This window comes from Megalopta genalis, unplaced genomic scaffold (assembly GCF_051020955.1).
Source record: "Megalopta genalis isolate 19385.01 unplaced genomic scaffold, iyMegGena1_principal scaffold0149, whole genome shotgun sequence".
NCBI lineage: Eukaryota > Metazoa > Arthropoda > Insecta > Hymenoptera > Halictidae > Megalopta > Megalopta genalis.
Window position 1 is genome coordinate 85,321 of NW_027476218.1, and position 24,035 is coordinate 109,355.

The following is a 24,035-nucleotide window of genomic DNA, read 5'->3' on the forward strand; positions in this document are numbered from 1 at the left end:
CATATCTTCAAATCCATGCAAAACAAATGGTTTACTTTCAAATACATGTGTTATGCATGATTTAGCTTCATCTGCATGCGAAGTAAACGAGTTATCTTGAAATCCATGCAAAACACATGATTTAGCATCAAATCAATTCGAAGTAGGAGGCTTATCTTCAAATCCATGCGAAACTTATGGTTTATCTTCAAATACTTGTGATAAACATGATTTAACTTCAACTGCATGCGAAACAAACAAGTTAGCTTCAAATCCAAGAGAAACACATGGCTTAACTTCCAATCAATGCGAAGAAGAAGGCTTAGCTTCAAATCCATGCGAATCAAACGGTTGAGCTTCAAGTACTTGTGACATACATGATTTATCTTCAAATGCAGGCGAAACAAAAGAGTTAGCTTCATATCTATGCGAAACACATCATTTAGCTGCAAATTCATGCGAAACACATGGTTTAGCTCAATAGTCATGCGACACAGATGGTTTATATTCAGATACTTGTGATGAACATGATTTAGCTTTAACTGCAAACGATACAAACGAGTTGGCTTCAAAACCAAGCGAAACTCATGATTTAGCTACAAATCAATGCGAAGTACAAGGCTTATCTTCAAATATATGAGAAACAAATGATTTATCTTCAGATAATTGCGATATAAGTGATATAGATTCATATGCAGGCAAAACAATCGAGTTAGCTTCAAATCAATGCGATGTGGAAGGCTTAGCATCAAATACATGAGAAACAAATGGTTTTGCTTAAAATACTTGTGATATACATGATTTAGCTTCAACTGCATGCGAAACAAACGAGATAGCTTCAAAACCAAGCGAAACACATGATCTAGCTGCAAATCAATGCGAAGTAGAAGGCTTAGCTTCAAATCCATGCGAATCAAACGGTTTAGCTTCAAATACTTGTGATATACATGATTTATCTTCAAATGCCGGCGAAACAAAAGAGTTAGCTTCAAATCCATGTAAAACACATCATTTAGTTTCAAATTCATGAGAAACACATGGTTTAGCTTCATAGCTTCATAGTCTTGCGAAACAGATGGTTTAGATTCAGATACTTGTGATAAACATGATTTAGCTCCAACTGCATGCGAAACAAACGAGTTAGCTACAAATCACAGCGAAACACATGATTTAGCTTCAAATCAATGCGATGTAGAAGGCATATCTTCAAATCCATGCGAAACAAATGGTTTACTTTCAAATACATTTGTTATGCATGATTTAGCTTCATCTGCATGCGAAGGAAACGAGTTATCTTGAAATCCATGCGAAACACATGATTTAGCATCAAATCAATGCGAAGTAGGAGGCTTATCTTCAAATCCATGCGAAACTTATGGTTTATCTTCAATTACTTGTGATAAACATGATTTAACTTCAACAGCATGCGAAACAAACAAGTTAGCTTCAAATCCAAGAGAAACACATGGCTTAACTTCCAATCAATGCGAAGAAGAAGGCTTAGCTTCAAATCCATGCGAATCAAACGGTTGAGCTTCAAGTACTTGTGACATACATGATTTATCTTCAAATGCAGGCGAAACAAAAGAGTTAGCTTCATATCCATGCGAAACACATCATTTAGCTGCAAATTCATGCGAAACACATGGTTTAGCTCAATAGTCATGCGACACAGATGGTTTATATTCAGATACTTGTGATAAACATGATTTAGCTTCAACTGCAAACGAAACAATCGAGATAGCTTCAAATCAATGCGAAGTGGAAGTCTTAGCATCAAATACATGAGAAACAAATGGTTTAGCTTAAAATACTTGTGATATACATGATTTAGCTTCAGCTGCATGCGAAACAAACGAGTTAGCTTCTAATCCAAGAGAAACACATGATTTAACTTCAAATCAATGCGAAGTAGAAGAATTAGCTTCAAATCCACGCGAAACAAATGCTTCAGCTTCAAATACTTTTGACAAACATGATTTAACTTCAACTGCATGCGAAACAAACGAGTTAGCTTCAAAACCAAGCGCAACACGTGATTTAGCTGCAAATCAATGCGAAGTAGAAGGCTTAGCTTCAAATACATGCGAATCAAACGGTTTAGCTTCAAATACTTGTGATATACATGATTTATCATCAAATGCCGGCGAAACAAAAGAGTTAGCTTCAAATCCATGTGAAACACATCATTTAGTTTCAAATTCATGCGAAATACATGGTTTAGCTTCATAGCTTCATAGTCTTGCGAAACAGATCTTTTAGATTCAGATATTGTGATAATCATGATTTAGTTTCAACTGCATGCGAAACAAACAAGTTTGCTTAAAATCAAAGAGAAACACATGATTTAGCTTCGAATCAATGCGAAGTTGAAGTCTTTGCTTGTAATCCATGCGAAGCGAATGGTTTAGTTTCAAATACTTGTGATACACATGATTTATCTTCAAATACAGGCGAAGAAAACGAGTTAGCTTCAAAACCAAGCGTAACACATGATTTAGCTGCAAATCAATGCGAAGTAGAAGGGTTAGCTTCAAATCCATGCGAATCAAACGGTTGAGTTTCAAATACTTGTGATATACATGATTTATCTTCAAATGCAGGCGAAACAAAAGAGTTAGCTTCATATCCATGCTAAACACATCGTTTAGCTTCAAATTCATGCGAAACGCATGGTTTAGCTTCATAGCTTCATATTCTTGCGAAACAGATGGGTTAGATTCAGATACTTGTGATAAACATGATTTAGCTTCAACTGCATGCGAAACAAACAAGTTAGCTTCAAATCCAAGAGAAACACATGACTTAACTTCCAATCAATGCGAAGTAGAAGGCTTAGCTTCAAATCCATGCGAATCAAACGGTTGAGCTTCAAGTACTTGTGATATACATGATTTATCTTCAAATGCAGGCGAAACAAAAGAGTTAGCTTCATATCCATGCGAAACACATCATTTAGCTTCAAATTCATGCGAAACACATGGTTTAGCTTCAAATCAATGCGAAGTACAAGGCTTATCTTCAAATACATGAGAAACAAATGATTTATCTTCAGATAATTGCGATATAAGTGATATAGATTCATATGCAGGCGAAACAATCGAGTTAGCTTCAAATCAATGCGAATTGGAAGGCTTAGCTTCAAATACATGAGAAACAAATGGTTTAGCTTCAAATACTTGTGATATACATGATTTATCTTCAAATGCAGGCGAAACAAAAGAGTTAGCTTCAAATCCATGCGAAACATTTGATTTAGCTTCAAATCAGTGCGAAATAGACGGCTTAGCTTCAAATACATGACAAGCAAATGATTTATCTTCAGATAATTGCGATATAAGTGATATAGTTTCAAATGCAGTCGAATCAATCGAGTTAGCTTCAAATTAATGCGAAGTACGAGGCTTATCTTCAAATCCATGCGAAACAAATGGTTTAGCTTCAAATTCTTGTGATATACATGATTTAGCTTCAACTGCATGCGAAACAAACGAGTTAGCTTCAAAACCAAGCGACACACATGATTTAGCTTCAAATCAATGCGAAGTAGAAGGCTTAGCTTCAAAATCATGCGAAAGAAATGGTTTAGCTTCAAATACTTGTGATATACATGATTCAGCTTCAACTGCATGCGAAGCAAACGAGTTAGCTTCAAAAGCAAGCGGAACACATGATTTAGCTGCAAATCAATGCGAAGTAGAAGGCTTAGCTTCAAATCCATGCGAATCAAACGGTTTAGCTTCAAATACTTGTGATGTACATGATTTATATTCAAATGCAGGCGAAACAAAAGAGTTAGCTTCAAATCCATGCGAAACACATGGTTTAGCTTCAAATCAATGCGAAGTACAAGGCTTATCTTCAAATACATGAGAAACAAATGATTTATCTTCAGATAATTGCGATATAAGTGATATAGATTCATATGCAGGCGAAACAATCGAGTTAGCTTCAAATCAATGCGAATTGGAAGGCTTAGCTTCAAATACATGAGAAACAAATGGTTTAGCTTCAAATACTTGTGATATACATGATTTATCTTCAAATGCAGGCGAAACAAAAGAGTTAGCTTCAAATCCATGCGAAACATTTGATTTAGCTTCAAATCAGTGCGAAATAGACGGCTTAGCTTCAAATACATGACAAGCAAATGATTCATCTTCAGATAATTGCGATATAAGTGATATAGTTTGAAATGCAGTCGAATCAATCGAGTTAGCTTCAAATTAATGCGAAGTACGAGGCTTATCTTCAAATCCATGCGAAACAAATGGTTTAGCTTCAAATTCTTGTGATATACATGATTTAGCTTCAACTGCATGCGAAACAAACGAGTTAGCTTCAAAACCAAGCGACACACATGATTTAGCTTCAAATCAATGCGAAGTAGAAGGCTTAGCTTCAAATTCATGCGAAAGAAATGGTTTAGCTTCAAATACTTGTGATATACATGATTCAGCTTCAACTGCATGCGAAGCAAACGAGTTAGCTTCAAAAGCAAGCGAAACACATGATTTAGCTGCAAATCAATGCGAAGTAGAAGGCTTAGCTTCAAATCCATGCGAATCAAACGGTTTAGCTTCAAATACTTGTGATGTACATGATTTATATTCAAATGCAGGCGAAACAAAAGAGTTAGCTTCAAAACCAAGCGAAACACATGATTTAGCTGCGAATCAATGCGAAGTAGAAGGCTTATCTTTAAATCCATGCGAATCAATCGGTTTAGATTCAAATACTTGTGATATACATGATTCACCTTCAACTGCATGCGTTACAGATGAGTTAGCTTCAAAACCAAGCGAAACACATGATTTAGATTCAAATCAATGCCAAGTAGAAGGCTTAGCTTCAAATTCATGCGGAACAAATGGTTTAGCTTCAAATACTTGTGACATACATGATTCAGATTCAAATGCAGGCGAAACAATCGAGTTAGCTTCAAATCAATGCGAAGTAGAAGGCTTAGCTTCAAATTCATGCGAAAGAAATGGTTTAGCTTCAAATAATTGTGATATACATGATTCAGCTTCAACTGCAAACGAAACTAACGAGTTAGCTTCAAAACCAAGCGAAACACATGATTTAGCTGCAAATCAATGCGAAGTAGAAGGCTTAGCTTCAAATCCATGCGAATCAAACGGTTTAGCTTCAAATACTTGTGATGTACATGATTTATCTTCAAATGCAGGCGAAACAAAAGAGTTAGCTTCAAAACCAAGCGAAACACATGATTTAGCTGCGAATCAATGCGAAGTAGAAGGCTTATCTTTAAATCCATGCGAATCAATCGGTTTAGATTCAAATACTTGTGATATACATGATTCACCTTCAACTGCATGCGTTACAGATGAGTTAGCTTCAAAACCAAGCGATACACATGATTTAGATTCAAATCAATGCCAAGTAGAAGGCTTAGCTTCAAATTCATGCGGAACAAATGGTTTAGCTTCAAATACTTGTGACATACATGATTCAGCTTCAAATGCAGGCGAAACAATCGAGTTAGCTTCAAATCAATGCGAAGTAGAAGGCTTAGCTTCAAATTCATGCGAAAGAAATGGTTTAGCTTCAAATAATTGTGATATACATGATTCAGCTTCAACTGCAAGCGAAACTAACGAGTTAGCTTCAAAAGCAAGCGAAACACATGATTTAGCTGCAAATCAATGCGAAGTAGAAGGCTTAGCTTCAAATCCATGCGAATCAAACGGTTTAGCTTCAAATACTTGTGATGTACATGATTTATCTTCAAATGCAGGCGAAACAAAAGAGTTAGCTTCAAAACCAAGCGAAACACATGATTTAGCTGAGAATCAATGCGAAGTAGAAGGCTTATCTTTAAATCCATGCGAATCAATCGGTTTAGATTCAAATACTTGTGATATACATGATTCAGCTTCAAATGCAGGCGAAACAATCGAGTTAGCTTCAAATCAATGCGAAGTAGAAGGCTTAGCTTCAAATTCATGCGAAAGAAATGGTTTAGCTTCAAATAATTGTGATATACATGATTCAGCTTCAACTGCAAGCGAAACTAACGAGTTAGCTTCAAAACCAAGCGAAACACATGATTTAGCTGCGAATCAATGCGAAGTAGAAGGCTTATCTTTAAATCCATGCGAATCAATCGGTTTAGATTCAAATACTTGTGATATACATGATTCACCTTCAACTGCAGGCGTTACAGATGAGTTAGCTTCAAAACCAAGCGAAACACATGATTTAGATTCAAATCAATGCCAAGTAGAAGGCTTAGCTTCAAATTCATGCGGAACGAATGGTTTAGCTTCAAATACTTGTGACATACATGATTCAGCTTCAAATGCAGGCGTTACAGATGAGTTAGCTTCAAAACCAAGCGAAACACATGATTTAGATTCAAATCAATGCCAAGTAGAAGGCTTATCTTCAAATCCATGCGAATCAAACGGTTTAGATTCAAATACTTGTGATATACATGATTCACCTTCAACTGCATGCGTTACAGATGAGTTAGCTTCAAAACAAAGCGAAACACATGATTTAGATTCAAATCAATGCCAAGTAGAAGGCTTAGCTTCAAATTCATGCGAAACAAATGGTTTAGCTTCAAATACTAGTGATATACATGATTCAGCTTCAAATCCAGGCGAAACAATCGAGTTAGCTTCAAATCAATGCGAAGTAGAAGGCTTAGCTTCAAATTCATGCGAAAGAAATGGTTTAGCTTCAAATAATTGTGATATACATGAATCAGCTTCAACTGCATGCGAAACAAACGAGTTAGCTTCAAATCCATGCGAAACTCATGATTTAGCTTCAAATCAATGCGAAATAGAAGGCTGATTTTCGAATCCATGCGAAACAAATGGTTTAGCTTCAAATACTTGTGATATACATGATTGAGCTTCAACTGCATGCGAAATAAACGAGTTAGCTTCAAATCCAAGCGAAACACATGATTTAGCTTCAAATCAATGCGATGTGGAAGGCTCATCTTCAAATCCATGCGAAACAAATGGTTTAGCTTCAAATACTTGTGCTATACATGACTTATCTTCAAATGCAAGCGAAACAAAAGAGTTAGCTTCAAAACCAAGCGAAACACATCATTTAGCTTCAAATTCATGCGAAACACATGGTTTAGCTTAATATTCATGCGAAACAGATGGTTTATACTCAGATACTTGTGATAAATATGATTTTGCTTCAACTGCATGCGAAACAAACGAGTTAGCTTCAAATCCATGTGAAACACATGATTTAGCTTCAAATCAATGCGAAGTAGAAGGCTTAGCTTCAAGTTCATGCGAAACCAATGGTATAGCTTCAAATACTTGTGATATACATGATTTAGCTTCAACTGCATGCGAAACAAACGAGTTAGCTTCAGATAATTGCGATATAAGTGATGTAGCTTCAAATGCAGGTGAAACAATCGAGCTTCAAATTAGTTTCAAATCAATGCGAAGTAGAAGGCTTGTCTTCAAATCCATGCGAAATAAATGGTTTAGCTTCAAATACTTGTGATATAAATGATTTAGCTTCAACTGCAGGCGAAACAAAAGAGTTAGCTTCAAATCCATGCGAAAGACATCATTTAGCTTCAAATTCATGCGAAACACATGGTTTAGCTACAAATACTTGTGATATACATGATTTAGCTTTAACGGCAGGCGAAACAAACGAGTTAGCTTCAAATCCATGAGCTACACATGATTTAGCTTCAAATCAATGCGAAGTAGAAGGCTTAGCTTTAAACAAATGAGAAACAAATGATTTATCTTCAGATAATTGCGATATAAGTGGTACTGCTTCAAATCCATGCGAAACACATGATTTAGCTTCAGCTTCATGCGAATCACATGGATTAGCTTCATAGCTTCATATTCTTGCGAAACAGGTGGATTAGATTTAGATACTTGTGATGTACATGTTTTAGCTTCAACTGCATGCGAAACAAACGTGTTAGCTTCAAATCCATGCGAGACACATGATTTATCTTCAAATCAATGCGAAGTTGAAGGCTTTGCTTCAAATCCTTGCGAAGCGAATGGTTTAACTTCAAATACTTGTGATATACATGATTTATCTTCAAATACAGGCGAAAAAGACGCGTTAGCTTCAAATCCATGCGAAACACACGATTTAGCTTCAAATCAATGCGAAGTAGAAGGCTTAGTTTCAAACTCACACGAAACACATGATTTAGCTTCAAATCAGTACGAAGTAGAAGGCTTAATTTCAAATCCATGCGAATCCAATGGTTTAGCTTAAAATACTTGTGATATACATAATTTAGCTTCAAATGCATGCGAAACAAACGAGTTAGCTTCAAATCCAAGCGAAACACATGACATAGCTTCAATTTCATGCAAAGTAGAACTCTTAGCTTCAAATACATGCGAAATAAATGGTTTAGCTTCAAATACTTGTTTTATACATGATTTAGCATCAACTGCATTGCGAAACAAACGAGTTAGCTTCAAATCCTTGCGAAACACATGACTTAGCTTCAACTCAATGCGAAGTAGAAGGCTTAGCTTCAAATTCATGCGAAACAAATGGTTTAGCTTCAAATACTTTTGATAAACGTGATTTAGCTTCAACTGCATGAGAAACAAACGTGTTTGCTTCAAATCCCAGCGAAACACATGATTTAGCAGCAAATCAATGCGAAGTAGAAGGCTTAGTTTCAAATTCATGCGAAACAAATGGTTTAGCTTCAAATACTTGTGATATACATGATTCAGCTTCAAATGCATGCGAAGCAAACGAGTTAGCTTCAAATCCATGCGAAACACATGATTTAACTTCAAATCAATGCGAAATAGACGGCTTAGCTTCAAATACATGAGAAGCAAATTATTTATCTTCAGATAATTGCGATATAAGTGATATAGATTCAAATGCAGTCGAATCAATCGAGTTAGCTTCAAATTAATGCGAAGTAGAAGGCTTATCTTCAAATCCATCCGAAACAAATGGTTTAGCTTCACATACTTGCGATATACATGATTTAGCTTCAACTGCATGCGAAACAAACGAGTTAGCTTCAAATCCCAGCGAAACACATGATTTAGCTTCGAATCAATGCGAAGTAGAAGGCTTAGCTTCAAACACACGAAAAACAAATGATTCATATTCAGATAATTGCGATATAAGTGATACAGCTTCAAATCCATGCGAAACACATGATTAAGCTTCAAATTCATGCGAATCACATGGATTAGCTTCATAGCTTCATATTCTTGCGAAACAGATGGATTAGATCCAGATACTTGTGATGTACATGTTTTGGCTTCAACTGCATGCGAAACAAACGAGTTAGCTTCAAATCCATGAGCTACACATGATTTAGCTTCAAATCAATGCGAAGTAGAAGGCTTAGCTTTAAACAAATGAGAAACAAATGATTTATCTTCAGATAATTGCGATATAAGTGGTACAGCTTCAAATCCATGCGAAACACATGATTTAGCTTCAGATTCATGCGAATCACATGGATTAGCTTCATAGCTTCATATTCTTGCGAAACAGGTGGATTAGATTTAGATACTTGTGATGTACATGTTTTAGCTTCAACTGCATGCGAAACAAACGTGTTAGCTTCAAATCCATGCGAGACACATGATTTATCTTCAAATCAATGCGAAGTTGAAGGCTTTGCTTCAAATCCTTGCGAAGCGAATGGTTTAACTTCAAATACTTGTGATATACATGATTTATCTTCAAATACAGGCGAAAAAGACGCGTTAGCTTCAAATCCATGCGAAACACACGATTTAGCTTCAAATCAATGCGAAGTAGAAGGCTTAGTTTCAAACTCACACGAAACACATGATTTAGCTTCAAATCAGTACGAAGTAGAAGGCTTAATTTCAAATCCATGCGAATCCAATGGTTTAGCTTAAAATACTTGTGATATACATAATTTAGCTTCAAATGCATGCGAAACAAACGAGTTAGCTTCAAATCCCAGCGAAACACATGATTTAGCTTCGAATCAATGCGAAGTAGAAGGCTTAGCTTCAAACACACGAAAAACAAATGATTCATATTCAGATAATTGCGATATAAGTGATACAGCTTCAAATCCATGCGAAACACATGATTAAGCTTCAAATTCATGCGAATCACATGGATTAGCTTCATAGCTTCATATTCTTGCGAAACAGATGGATTAGATCCAGATACTTGTGATGTACATGTTTTGGCTTCAACTGCATGCGAAACAAACGAGTTAGCTTCAAATCCATGAGCTACACATGATTTAGCATCAAATCAGTGCGAAGTAGAAGGCTTAGCTTCAAACACACGAAAAACAAATGATTCATATTCAGATAATTGCGATATAAGTGATACAGCTTCAAATCCATGCGAAACACATGATTAAGCTTCAAATTCATGCGAATCACATGGATTAGCTTCATAGCTTCATATTCTTGCGAAACAGATGGATTAGATCCAGATACTTGTGATGTACATGTTTTGGCTTCAACTGCATGCGAAACAAACGAGTTAGCTTCAAATCCATGAGCTACACATGATTTAGCATCAAATCAGTGCGAAGTAGAAGGCTTAGCTTCAAATTCATGCGAAATAAATGGTTTAGCTTCAAATACATGTGATATACATGATTTAGCTGCAACAGCGTGCGAAACAAACGAGTAGCTTCAAATCCATGCGAAACACATGATTTAGCTTCAAATTCATGCGAAACACATGGATTACATTAATATTCATGCGAAACAAATGGTTCAGCTTTATATACTTGTGATATGCATGATTTAGCCTCAACTGCATGTGAAACAAACGTGTTTGCTTTAAATTCAGGCGAAACACATGACTCAGCATCAAATCAATGCGAAGTGCAACGCTTATCTTCGAATCCATGCAAAACAAATGGTTTAGCTTCAAATACTTGTTATATACAAGATTTAGCTTCAACTGCATGCGAAACAAACGAGTTAGCTTCAAATCCAAGCGAAACACATGATTTAGCTTCAAATCAATGCGAAGTAGAAGGCTTAGCTTCAACTCCATGCGAAACGAATGATTTAGCTTCAAATACTTGCGAACATAAGTGATATAGCTTCAACTGCAGGCGAAACAAACGAGTTTTCTACAAATCCAAACGAAACACTTGATTTAGCTTCAACTCAATGCGAACTAGAAGGCTTAGCATCAAATCCATGCGAATCAAATGGTTTACCTTCAAATACTTGTGATATACATGAATATGCTTCAACTGCATGCGAAACAAATGATTTAGCTTCAAATCCATGCGAAACAAACGAGTTAGCTTCAAATCAATGCGATATAGAAGGTTGATTTTCGATTCCATGCGAAACAAATGGTTTAGCTTCTAATACTTGTGATATACTAGATTTAGCTTCAACAGCATGCGAAACAAACGAGTTAGCTTTAAATCCATGCGATAGGAACGAGTTTTCTTCAAATCCAAACGAAACACTTGATGTAGCTTCAAATCAATGCGAAGTAGAAGGCTCAGCTTCAAATCCATGCGAATCAAATGGTTTAGCTTCAAATACTTGTGATATACATGATTTTGATTCAACTGCATGCGAAACACATGAGTTAGCTCCAAATCCATGCGAAACAAACGAGTTAGCTTCAAATCCATGCGAAACTCATGATTTAGCTTCAAATCAATGCGAAATAGAAGGCTGATTTTCGAAACCATGCGAAACAAATGGTTTAGCTTCAAATACTTGTGATATACATGATTCAGCTTCAACTGCATGCGAAACAAACGAGTTAGCTTCAAAACCAAGCGAAACACATGACTTAGCTGCAAATCAATGCGAAGTAGAAGGCTTAGCTTCAAATCCATGCGAATCAAACGGTTTAGCTTCAAATACTTGTGATGTACATGATTTATTTTCAAATGCAGGCGAAACAAAAGAGTTAGCTTCAAAACCAAGCGAAACACATGATTTAGCTGCAAATCAATGCGAAGTAGAAGGCTTATCTTCAAATCCATGCGAATCAAACGGTTTAGATTCAAATACTTGTGATATACATGATTCACCTTCAACTGCATGCGTTACAGATGAGTTAGCTTCAAAACCAAGCGAAACACATGATTTAGATTCAAATCAATGCCAAGTAGAAGGCTTAGCTTCAAATTCATGCGAAACAAATGATTTAGATTCAAATACTTGTGATATACATGATTCAGCTTCAAATGCAGGCGAAACAATCGAGTTAGCTTCAAATCAATGCGAAGTGGAAGGCTCAGCTCTAACTCCATGCGAAACGTATGATTTAGCTTCAAATACTTGCGAGCATAAGTGATATAGCTTCAACTGCATGCGAAACAAACGTGTTAGCTTTAAATCCATGCGAAACACATGATTTAGCTTCAAATCAATGCGAAGTGGAAGGCTCAGCTCTAACTCCATGCGAAACGTATGATTTAGCTTCAAATACTTGCGAGCATAAGTGATATAGCTTCAACTGCATGCAAAACAAACGAGTTTTCTTCAAATCCAAACGAAACACTTGATTTAGCTTCAAATCAATGCGAAGTAGAAGGCTTAGCTTCAAATCCATGCGAATCAAATGGTTTAGCTTCAAATACTTGTGATATACATGATTTAGCTTCACATGCAGGCGAAACAAACGTGTTAGCTTTAAATCCAAGCGAAACACATGATTTAGCTTCAAATCAGTGCGAAGTGGAAGGCTCATCTTCAAATCCATGCGAAACAATTGGTTTAGCTTCAAATACTTGTGCTATACATGACTTATCTTCAAATGCAAGCGAAACAAAAGAGTTAGCATCAAAACCAAGCGAAACAAATCATTTAGCTTCAAATCGATGCGAAGTAGAAGGCTTAGCTCCATATCCATGCGAATCAAATGGTTTAGCATCAAATACTTGTGATATACATGATTTTGATTCAACTGCATGCGAAACAAACGAGTTAGCTTCACATCCATGTGAAACACATGATTTAGCTTCAAATCAATGCGAAGTAGAAGGCTTAGCTTCAAGTTCATGCGAAACCAATGGTTTAGCTTCAAATACTTGTGATATACATGATTTAGCTTCAACTGCATGCAAAACAAACGAGTTAGCTTCAGATAATTGCGATATAAGTGATGTAGCTTCAAATGCAGGTGAAACAATCGAGCTTCAAATTAGCTTCAAATCAATGCGAAGTAGAAGGCTTGTCTTCAAATCCATGCGAAATAAATGGTTTAGCTTCAAATACTTGTGATATAAATGATTTAGCATCAACTGCAGGCGAAACAAAAGAGTTAGCTTCAAATCCATGCGAAAGACATCATTTAGCTTCAAATTCATGCGAAACACATGGTTTAGCTACTAATACTTGTGATATACATGATTTAGCTTTAACGGCAGGCGAAACAAACGAGTTAGCTTCAAATCCATGCGCTACACATGATTTAGCTTCAAATCAATGCGAAGTAGAAGGCTCATCTTCAAATCCATGGGAATCAAATGGATTAGCTTCAAATACTTGTGATATACATGATTTTGATTCAACTGCATGCGAAACAAATGAGTTAGCTTCATATCCATGCGAAACAAACGAGTTAGCTTCAAATCCATGCGAAACAAACGAGTTAGCTTCAAATCCATGAGAAACACATTATTTGGCTTCAAATCAATGCGAAATAGAAAGCTGATTTTCGAATCCATGCAAAACAAATGGATTATCTTCAAATACTTGTAATACACATGATTTAGCTTCAACTGCATGCGAAACAATCGTGTTAGCTTTAAATCCATGCGAAACACATGATTTAGCTCGAAATCAATGCGAAGTGGAAGGCTTAGCTCCAACTCCATGCGACACAAATGGTTTAGCTTCAAATACTTGTGATATACATGATTGAGCTTCAACTGCATGCGAAACAAACGTGTTAGCTTTAAATCCAAGCGAAACACATGATTTATCTTCAAATCAATGCGAAATGGAAAGCTGATTTTCGAATCCATGCAAAACAAATGGATTATCTTCAAATACTTGTGATATACATGATTTAGCTTCAACTGCGTGCGAAACAAACGTGTTAGCTTTAAATCCATTCGAAACACATGATTTAGCTTCAAATCAATGCGAAGTGGAAGGCTTAGCTCCAACTCCATGCGACACAAATGGTTTAGCTTCAAATACTTGTGATATACATGATTGAGCTTCAACTGCATGCGAAACAAACGTGTTAGCTTTAAATCCAAGCGAAACACATGATTTATCTTCAAATGAATGCGAAGTGGAAGGCTTAGCTTCAACTCCAAGCGAAACACATGATTTAGACTCAAATTCATGCGAAGCACATGGTTTAGCTTAATATTCATGCGAAACAGATCGTTTAGATTCAGCTACTTGTGATAAACATGATTTAGCTTCAACTGCATTCGAAACAAACGAGTTAGCTTCAAATCCAAGCGAAACACATGATTTACCTTCAAATCAATGCGAAGTAGAAGGCTTAGCTTCAAATCAATGCGAAGTAGAATGCTTATCTTCAAATCAATGCGAAACAAATGGTTTAGTTTCAAATACATATGATATACATAATTTAGCTACAACTGCATGCGAAACAAACGAGTTAGCTTCAAATCCATGTGAAAAACATGATTTAGCTTCAAATTCATTAGAAGCACATGGTTTAGCTTAATATTCATGCGAAACAAATGGTTCAGCTTCAAATACTTGCGATATAAGTAATATAGCTTCAAATGCTGGAAAAACAAACGAGTGAGCTTCATATCCAAGCGTAACACATGATTTAGCTTCAAATCAATGCAAAGTAGAAGGCTTAGGTTCAAAACCAATGCGACACAAATGGTTTAGCTTCAAATACTTGTGATATACATGATTGAGCTTCAACTGCATGCGAAACAAACGTGTTAGCTTTAAATCCATGCGAAAAACATGATTTAGCTTCAGATCAATGCGAAATAGAAGTCTGATTTTCGAATCCATGCGAAACAAATGGTTTCGCTTCAAGTACTTGTGATATACATGATTTAGCTTCAACTGCATGCGAAACAAACGTGTTAGCTATAAATCCACGCGAAACACATGATATTGCTCCAAATCAATGCGAAGGATAAGGCTTAGCTCCAAATCAATGGGAATCAAATGGTTTAGCTTCAAATACTTGTGATATACATGATTTAGCTTCAACTGCATGCGAAACAAACGAGTTAGCTTCAAATCGATGCGAAGTAGAAGGCTTAGCTCCAAATCCATGCGAATCAAATTGTTTAGCATCAAATACTTGTGATATACATGATTTTGATTCAACTGCATGCGAAACAAACGAGATAGCATCAAATCCATGCGAAACAAACGAGTTAGCTTCAAATCCATGCGAAACTCATGATTTTGCTTCAAATCAATGCGAAATGGAAAGCAGATTTTCGAATCCATGCAAAACAAATGGATTATCTTCAAATACTTGTGATATACATGATTTAGCTTCAACGGCATGCGAAACAAACGTGTTAGCTTTAAATCCATGCGAAACACATGATTTAGCTTCAAATCAATGCGAAGTGGAAGGCTTAGCTCCAACTCCATGCGACACAAATGGTTTAGCTTCAAATACTTGTGATATACATGATTGAGCTTCAACTGCATGCGAAACAAACGTGTTAGCTTTAAATCCAAGCGAAACACATGATTTATCTTCAAATCAATGCGAAGTTGAAGGCTTAGCTTCAACTCCATGCGAAACGAATGATTTAGCTTCAAATACTTGCGAGCATAAGTGATATAGCTTCAACTGCATGCGAAACAAACGAGTTTTCTTCAAATCCAAACGAAACACTTGATGTAGCTTCAAATAAATGCGAAGTAGAAGGCTCAGCTTCAAATCCATGCGAATCAAATGGTTTAGCTTCAAATACTTGTGATAAACATGATTTAGCTTCAACTGCATGCGAAACAAACGAGTTAGCTTCAAATCCAAGCGAAACACATGATTTACCTTCAAATCAATGCGAAGTAGAAGGCTTAGCTTCAAATCAATGCGAAGTAGAATGCTTATCTTCAAATCAATGCGAAACAAATGGTTTAGTTTCAAATACATATGATATACATAATTTAGCTACAACTGCATGCGAAACAAACGAGTTAGCTTCAAATCCATGTGAAAAACATGATTTAGCTTCAAATTCATTAGAAGCACATGGTTTAGCTTAATATTCATGCGAAACAAATGGTTCAGCTTCAAATACTTGCGATATAAGTAATATAGCTTCAAATGCTGGAAAAACAAACGAGTGAGCTTCATATCCAAGCGTAACACATGATTTAGCTTCAAATCAATGCAAAGTAGAAGGCTTAGGTTCAAAACCAATGCGACACAAATGGTTTAGCTTCAAATACTTGTGATATACATGATTGAGCTTCAACTGCATGCGAAACAAACGTGTTAGCTTTAAATCCATGCGAAAAACATGATTTAGCTTCAGATCAATGCGAAATAGAAGTCTGATTTTCGAATCCATGCGAAACAAATGGTTTCGCTTCAAGTACTTGTGATATACATGATTTAGCTTCAACTGCATGCGAAACAAACGTGTTAGCTATAAATCCACGCGAAACACATGATATTGCTCCAAATCAATGCGAAGGATAAGGCTTAGCTCCAAATCAATGGGAATCAAATGGTTTAGCTTCAAATACTTGTGATATACATGATTTAGCTTCAACTGCATGCGAAACAAACGAGTTAGCTTCAAATCGATGCGAAGTAGAAGGCTTAGCTCCAAATCCATGCGAATCAAATTGTTTAGCATCAAATACTTGTGATATACATGATTTTGATTCAACTGCATGCGAAACAAACGAGATAGCATCAAATCCATGCGAAACAAACGAGTTAGCTTCAAATCCATGCGAAACTCATGATTTTGCTTCAAATCAATGCGAAATGGAAAGCAGATTTTCGAATCCATGCAAAACAAATGGATTATCTTCAAATACTTGTGATATACATGATTTAGCTTCAACGGCATGCGAAACAAACGTGTTAGCTTTAAATCCATGCGAAACACATGATTTAGCTTCAAATCAATGCGAAGTGGAAGGCTTAGCTCCAACTCCATGCGACACAAATGGTTTAGCTTCAAATACTTGTGATATACATGATTGAGCTTCAACTGCATGCGAAACAAACGTGTTAGCTTTAAATCCAAGCGAAACACATGATTTATCTTCAAATCAATGCGAAGTTGAAGGCTTAGCTTCAACTCCATGCGAAACGAATGATTTAGCTTCAAATACTTGCGAGCATAAGTGATATAGCTTCAACTGCATGCGAAACAAACGAGTTTTCTTCAAATCCAAACGAAACACTTGATGTAGCTTCAAATAAATGCGAAGTAGAAGGCTCAGCTTCAAATCCATGCGAATCAAATGGTTTAGCTTCAAATACTTGTGATAAACATGATTTAGCTTCAACTGCATGCGAAACAAACGAGTTAGCTTCAAATCCAAGCGAAACACATGATTTACCTTCAAATCAATGCGAAGTAGAAGGCTTAGCTTCAAATCAATGCGAAGTAGAATGCTTATCTTCAAATCAATGCGAAACAAATGGTTTAGTTTCAAATACATATGATATACATAATTTAGCTACAACTGCATGCGAAACAAACGAGTTAGCTTCAAATCCATGTGAAAAACATGATTTAGCTTCAAATTCATTAGAAGCACATGGTTTAGCTTAATATTCATGCGAAACAAATGGTTCAGCTTCAAATACTTGCGATATAAGTAATATAGCTTCAAATGCTGGAAAAACAAACGAGTGAGCTTCATATCCAAGCGTAACACATGATTTAGCTTCAAATCAATGCAAAGTAGAAGGCTTAGGTTCAAAACCAATGCGACACAAATGGTTTAGCTTCAAATACTTGTGATATACATGATTGAGCTTCAACTGCATGCGAAACAAACGTGTTAGCTTTAAATCCATGCGAAAAACATGATTTAGCTTCAGATCAATGCGAAATAGAAGTCTGATTTTCGAATCCATGCGAAACAAATGGTTTCGCTTCAAGTACTTGTGATATACATGATTTAGCTTCAACTGCATGCGAAACAAACGTGTTAGCTATAAATCCACGCGAAACACATGATATTGCTCCAAATCAATGCGAAGGATAAGGCTTAGCTCCAAATCAATGGGAATCAAATGGTTTAGCTTCAAATACTTGTGATATACATGATTTAGCTTCAACTGCATGCGAAACAAACGAGTTAGCTTCAAATCGATGCGAAGTAGAAGGCTTAGCTCCAAATCCATGCGAATCAAATTGTTTAGCATCAAATACTTGTGATATACATGATTTTGATTCAACTGCATGCGAAACAAACGAGATAGCATCAAATCCATGCGAAACAAACGAGTTAGCTTCAAATCCATGCGAAACACTTGATTTAGCTTCAAATCAATGCGAAGTAGAAGGCTTAGCTTCAAATCCATGCGAATCAAATGGTTTAGCTTCAAATACTTGTGATATACATGATTTAGCTTCACATGCAGGCGAAACAAACGTGTTAGCTTTAAATCCAAGCGAAACACATGATTTAGCTTCAAATCAGTGCGAAGTGGAAGGCTCATCTTCAAATCCATGCGAAACAATTGGTTTAGCTTCAAATACTTGTGCTATACATGACTTATCTTCAAATGCAAGCGAAACAAAAGAGTTAGCATCAAAACCAAGCGAAACAAATCATTTAGCTTCAAATCGATGCGAAGTAGAAGGCTTAGCTCCATATCCATGCGAATCAAATGGTTTAGCATCAAATACTTGTGATATACATGATTTTGATTCAACTGCATGCGAAACAAACGAGTTAGCTTCACATCCATGTGAAACACATGATTTAGCTTCAAATCAATGCGAAGTAGAAGGCTTAGCTTCAAGTTCATGCGAAACCAATGGTTTAGCTTCAAATACTTGTGATATACATGATTTAGCTTCAACTGCATGCAAAACAAACGAGTTAGCTTCAGATAATTGCGATATAAGTGATGTAGCTTCAAATGCAGGTGAAACAATCGAGCTTCAAATTAGCTTCAAATCAATGCGAAGTAGAAGGCTTGTCTTCAAATCCATGCGAAATAAATGGTTTAGCTTCAAATACTTGTGATATAAATGATTTAGCATCAACTGCAGGCGAAACAAAAGAGTTAGCTTCAAATCCATGCGAAAGACATCATTTAGCTTCAAATTCATGCGAAACACATGGTTTAGCTACTAATACTTGTGATATACATGATTTAGCTTTAACGGCAGGCGAAACAAACGAGTTAGCTTCAAATCCATGCGCTACACATGATTTAGCTTCAAATCAATGCGAAGTAGAAGGCTCATCTTCAAATCCATGGGAATCAAATGGATTAGCTTCAAATACTTGTGATATACATGATTTTGATTCAACTGCATGCGAAACAAATGAGTTAGCTTCATATCCATGCGAAACAAACGAGTTAGCTTCAAATCCATGCGAAACAAACGAGTTAGCTTCAAACCCATGAGAAACACATTATTTGGCTTCAAATCAATGCGAAATAGAAAGCTGATTTTCGAATCCATGCAAAACAAATGGATTATCTTCAAATACTTGTAATACACATGATTTAGCTTCAACTGCATGCGAAACAATCGTGTTAGCTTTAAATCCATGCGAAACACATGATTTAGCTCGAAATCAATGCGAAGTGGAAGGCTTAGCTCCAACTCCATGCGACACAAATGGTTTAGCTTCAAATACTTGTGATATACATGATTGAGCTTCAACTGCATGCGAAACAAACGTGTTAGCTTTAAATCCAAGCGAAACACATGATTTATCTTCAAATCAATGCGAAATGGAAAGCTGATTTTCGAATCCATGCAAAACAAATGGATTATCTTCAAATACTTGTGATATACATGATTTAGCTTCAACTGCGTGCGAAACAAACGTGTTAGCTTTAAATCCATGCGAAACACATGATTTAGCTTCAAATCAATGCGAAGTGGAAGGCTTAGCTCCAACTCCATGCGACACAAATGGTTTAGCTTCAAATACTTGTGATATACATGATTGAGCTTCAACTGCATGCGAAACAAACGTGTTAGCTTTAAATCCAAGCGAAACACATGATTTATCTTCAAATGAATGCGAAGTGGAAGGCTTAGCTTCAACTCCAAGCGAAACACATGATTTAGACTCAAATTCATGCGAAGCACATGGTTTAGCTTAATATTCATGCGAAACAGATCGTTTAGATTCAGCTACTTGTGATAAACATGATTTAGCTTCAACTGCATTCGAAACAAACGAGTTAGCTTCAAATCCAAGCGAAACACATGATTTACCTTCAAATCAATGCGAAGTAGAAGGCTTAGCTTCAAATCAATGCGAAGTAGAATGCTTATCTTCAAATCAATGCGAAACAAATGGTTTAGTTTCAAATACATATGATATACATAATTTAGCTACAACTGCATGCGAAACAAACGAGTTAGCTTCAAATCCATGTGAAAAACATGATTTAGCTTCAAATTCATTAGAAGCACATGGTTTAGCTTAATATTCATGCGAAACAAATGGTTCAGCTTCACATACTTGCGATATAAGTAATATAGCTTCAAATGCTGGAAAAACAAACGAGTGAGCTTCATATCCAAGCGTAACACATGATTTAGCTTCAAATCAATGCAAAGTAGAAGGCTTAGGTTCAAAACCAATGCGACACAAATGGTTTAGCTTCAAATACTTGTGATATACATGATTGAGCTTCAACTGCATGCGAAACAAACGTGTTAGCTTTAAATCCATGCGAAAAACATGATTTAGCTTCAGATCAATGCGAAATAGAAGTCTGATTTTCGAATCCATGCGAAACAAATGGTTTCGCTTCAAGTACTTGTGATATACATGATTTAGCTTCAACTGCATGCGAAACAAACGTGTTAGCTATAAATCCACGCGAAACACATGATATTGCTCCAAATCAATGCGAAGGATAAGGCTTAGCACCAGATCAATGGGAATCAAATGGTTTAGCTTCAAATACTTGTGATATACATGATTTAGCTTCAACTGCATGCGAAACAAACGAGTTAGCTTCAAATCGATGCGAAGTAGAAGGCTTAGCTCCAAATCCATGCGAATCAAATTGTTTAGCATCAAATACTTGTGATATACATGATTTTGATTCAACTGCATGCGAAACAAACGAGATAGCATCAAATCCATGCGAAACAAACGAGTTAGCTTCAAATCCATGCGAAACTCATGATTTTGCTTCAAATCAATGCGAAATGGAAAGCAGATTTTCGAATCCATGCAAAACAAATGGATTATCTTCAAATACTTGTGATATACATGATTTAGCTTCAACGGCATGCGAAACAAACGTGTTAGCTTTAAATCCATGCGAAACACATGATTTAGCTTCAAATCAATGCGAAGTGGAAGGCTTAGCTCCAACTCCATGCGACACAAATGGTTTAGCTTCAAATACTTGTGATATACATGATTGAGCTTCAACTGCATGCGAAACAAACGTGTTAGCTTTAAATCCAAGCGAAACACATGATTTATCTTCAAATCAATGCGAAGTTGAAGGCTTAGCTTCAACTCCATGCGAAACGAATGATTTAGCTTCAAATACTTGCGAGCATAAGTGATATAGCTTCAACTGCATGCGAAACAAACGAGTTTTCTTCAAATCCAAACGAAACACTTGATGTAGCTTCAAATAAATGCGAAGTAGAAGGCTCAGCTTCAATCCATGCGAATCAAATGGTTTAGCTTCAAATACTTGTGATAAACATGATTTAGCTTCAACTGCATGCGAAACAAACGAGTTAGCTTCAAATCCAAGCGAAACACATGATTTACCTTCAAATCAATGCGAAGTAGAAGGCTTAGCTTCAAATCAATGCGAAGTAGAATGCTTATCTTCAAATCAATGCGAAACAAATGGTTTAGTTTCAAATACATATGATATACATAATTTAGCTACAACTGCATGCGAAACAAACGAGTTAGCTTCAAATCCATGTGAAAAACATGATTTAGCTTCAAATTCATTAGAAGCACATGGTTTAGCTTAATATTCATGCGAAACAAATGGTTCAGCTTCAAATACTTGCGATATAAGTAATATAGCTTCAAATGCTGGAAAAACAAACGAGTGAGCTTCATATCCAAGCGTAACACATGATTTAGCTTCAAATCAATGCAAAGTAGAAGGCTTAGGTTCAAAACCAATGCGACACAAATGGTTTAGCTTCAAATACTTGTGATATACATGATTGAGCTTCAACTGCATGCGAAACAAACGTGTTAGCTTTAAATCCATGCGAAAAACATGATTTAGCTTCAGATCAATGCGAATAGAAGTCTGATTTTCGAATCCATGCGAAACAAATGGTTTCGCTTCAAGTACTTGTGATATACATGATTTAGCTTCAACTGCATGCGAAACAAACGTGTTAGCTATAAATCCACGCGAAACACATGATATTGCTCCAAATCAATGCGAAGGATAAGGCTTAGCTCCAAATCAATGGGAATCAAATGGTTTAGCTTCAAATACTTGTGATATACATGATTTAGCTTCAACTGCATGCGAAACAAACGAGTTAGCTTCAAATCGATGCGAAGTAGAAGGCTTAGCTCCAAATCCATGCGAATCAAATTGTTTAGCATCAAATACTTGTGATATACATGATTTTGATTCAACTGCATGCGAAACAAACGAGATAGCATCAAATCCATGCGAAACAAACGAGTTAGCTTCAAATCCATGCGAAACTCATGATTTTGCTTCAAATCAATGCGAAATGGAAAGCAGATTTTCGAATCCATGCAAAACAAATGGATTATCTTCAAATACTTGTGATATACATGATTTAGCTTCAACGGCATGCGAAACAAACGTGTTAGCTTTAAATCCATGCGAAACACATGATTTAGCTTCAAATCAATGCGAAGTGGAAGGCTTAGCTCCAACTCCATGCGACACAAATGGTTTAGCTTCAAATACTTGTGATATACATGATTGAGCTTCAACTGCATGCGAAACAAACGTGTTAGCTTTAAATCCAAGCGAAACACATGATTTATCTTCAAATCAATGCGAAGTTGAAGGCTTAGCTTCAACTCCATGCGAAACGAATGATTTAGCTTCAAATACTTGCGAGCATAAGTGATATAGCTTCAACTGCATGCGAAACAAACGAGTTTTCTTCAAATCCAAACGAAACACTTGATGTAGCTTCAAATAAATGCGAAGTAGAAGGCTCAGCTTCAAATCCATGCGAATCAAATGGTTTAGCTTCAAATACTTGTGATAAACATGATTTAGCTTCAACTGCATGCGAAACAAACGAGTTAGCTTCAAATCCAAGCGAAACACATGATTTACCTTCAAATCAATGCGAAGTAGAAGGCTTAGCTTCAAATCAATGCGAAGTAGAATGCTTATCTTCAAATCAATGCGAAACAAATGGTTTAGTTTCAAATACATATGATATACATAATTTAGCTACAACTGCATGCGAAACAAACGAGTTAGCTTCAAATCCATGTGAAAAACATGATTTAGCTTCAATTCATTAGAAGCACATGGTTTAGCTTAATATTCATGCGAAACAAATGGTTCAGCTTCAAATACTTGCGATATAAGTAATATAGCTTCAAATGCTGGAAAAACAAACGAGTGAGCTTCATATCCAAGCGTAACACATGATTTAGCTTCAAATCAATGCAAAGTAGAAGGCTTAGGTTCAAAACCAATGCGACACAAATGGTTTAGCTTCAAATACTTGTGATATACATGATTGAGCTTCAACTGCATGCGAAACAAACGTGTTAGCTTTAAATCCATGCGAAAAACATGATTTAGCTTCAGATCAATGCGAAATAGAAGTCTGATTTTCGAATCCATGCGAAACAAATGGTTTCGCTTCAAGTACTTGTGATATACATGATTTAGCTTCAACTGCATGCGAAACAAACGTGTTAGCTATAAATCCACGCGAAACACATGAT